This window comes from Oratosquilla oratoria, chromosome 28, assembly GCF_046742065.1.
Source record: "Oratosquilla oratoria isolate Oo_2021 chromosome 28, ASM4674206v1, whole genome shotgun sequence".
Classification (NCBI taxonomy): Eukaryota; Metazoa; Arthropoda; class Malacostraca; order Stomatopoda; family Squillidae; genus Oratosquilla; species Oratosquilla oratoria.
The window spans coordinates 45,805,317-45,807,816 of NC_134804.1; positions in this window are offsets into that span (position 1 = coordinate 45,805,317).

Genomic DNA, 2,500 nt, shown 5'->3' on the forward strand with positions numbered 1-2,500 from the left:
AACACTGCAGGATCCAAAAACAAGAAGACTCAAATTCCAGAAGAAGATGAAAGTAAAGAAATAGCCGTGGAACATCATCGTGTGGTCAATGCAGGTCAAATGAAATGTGTTGTCGCCGATTATCTTCATTTCAGGCACAATGGAACTTCGGAACGATTCCGTAAAGATATCAGGCGAGTTGATCGTCTCGCTCAATCCAATGGCATATCTGAGTAGATCAATTTCGTATGCGCTGTAATGCCATTGGAAAACAAAATCCAAAAATACCTTCACGAATGTGACGCACAAAACCTGAATCACTTCAGTTACTAAGCTCTCGTAGTAAAATATTGTGTAATTATTCATCTCCAAATTACGGAATGTGTCTCGGTCAACAGCAAATTGTTTTGGCTGCTTGACAAATCCTTTGAAATATGCACCGATTTTGTTGGGCAATACTGGAGAATACAGAAATGCGAGGATGATAATGATGGTTATGATGTAGTTGTAGTGGAGGAGGTAAACTTTCTTGTCCTCCACTTCTACATAAGGAAACCATCTGAGAAAATCTCCGTATAGTTCCATATCCTCAGCCACGTCCTTGTCACGGTTGTACAGGTAACTCCAGTCAGGTTTCTCTGCCACGATGCTGACGAAGACCAAGTACATTCCAATGATGGAGGAGGTCAAGATGCAAAATAGGCTCAAGAAAGACCGGTTCCTCAGGCCTTCCAGGGCTGAGTCCCATCTCCTCCTCGCTTCCAGCCGAACTCCGGAAACGGCTTCCAGAAGTTTCTTGAAGCCGTCAGCTGATTCCATCGGCGTCCCCGGACAATTATCAGGATGCGTCGGTCAAGAGGTCCTGTCCTGTAGGCATCCTGCAAGACATCCTAGATTTCGCATGTTGATTTGATCCTGTCTCGGAAATAGCCTTAACTACGCTAGCTCTTCGTTGTCAATTCTAGAAAGACCTCTGCTACACCTCTACCGTAAAGTCACGTGGCAGGAAGTCCTCTAATAACTACTCAAGCTTTACATCATCTTTACTAGAAGGACTTCTGTTAAACCTCTACGGCCCAGACTCACGCATCATTCTTTCCGTTAGTGGAGTTTAGTCTCTATCCATGAATGAACATAGATTCATTATAATGTTTCACTTTTTCTTCTTCTTTTCCTTTTTTCTTCTATCTCTTCTTTATCAACCCTACGCCTCCACTCCTGAGCGCTGAAACTCCCATGGAACTTCCTAGTGTAGGCCTTATGGTCTCTTGCAGTCTCTTTAATTCTTATGTTCATATGGTCTCCTTAATTCTTATGTTCTTATGGTCTCCTTAATTCTTATGTTCTTATGATTTCCTTCAATTTTCCTTAAACTCGTATGGTTTCTGATACCTGGTGCATGAAATTGATTATACAATTACTTCGAGAGACTGAGATAATAACGTCAAAACAAAATCTATAGAAATCGTAACAAGGTTGAATGGGTTGCAGCAGCATTTTGAAGTTAAATTATTTCTGAGTCAAATTGTCAAAAATACATAATTAGTCAATAGTAATCCTAGAGAATTTGTTTCAAAGCACCTTATTAAGGAAGCTTACAAAACGGTACGGTGCATTACACTGCTTCAAAATTTATAATACAATCGTATTTTTTCTTTATTTTAAAATGATGTCATGTGTACAGCCAGAAATACATATTATAGTACTACAACTGTATTCTTAACATAATTTATATTAATATAGCATTGAATTATCTACGTAACACAATGCTTCGTATGAAAACACTTGTTATTAGTAATGATAATAATGATAATAGTAATAATGACAATAATAATAATAACAATAACAACAATAACAATAATAATAATGATGATAATGATAATAATGATGATAATGATGATAATGATAATTATGATGATAATTATGATGATAATGATGATAATAATGATAATAACAATAACAATGATAATAACATCAATAATAATAATAACTAATAATGATAACAATAATAATAATAATAACAATAATAACAATAACAATAATAACAATAACAATAATAATAATAACAATATTAATAACTAACAATAATAATAATAATAATAATAATAACAATAATAATAATAACAATAATGATAATAATAACGATAATAACAAAAATGATAAAAACGATAAAAACGATCATGATAACGATAATAACAATAACTATAATCACAACGATAATAACAATAACGATCATAACAATAGCGATAATAATAATGATAATAACAATAATGATAATAACGATAATAACAATAACGATAACAACAACAACGATAACAACAACTACGATAACAACAACAACGATAACAACAACGATAACAACAACAACGATAATAACAATAACGATAATAACAATAACAATAACGATAATAACGACGATAATAACGATAACGATAACAACAAAAACGATAATAATAATAATAATAATAACAATAATAATAATAATAATACTAACAATAATAATAACAATAATAATAACAAT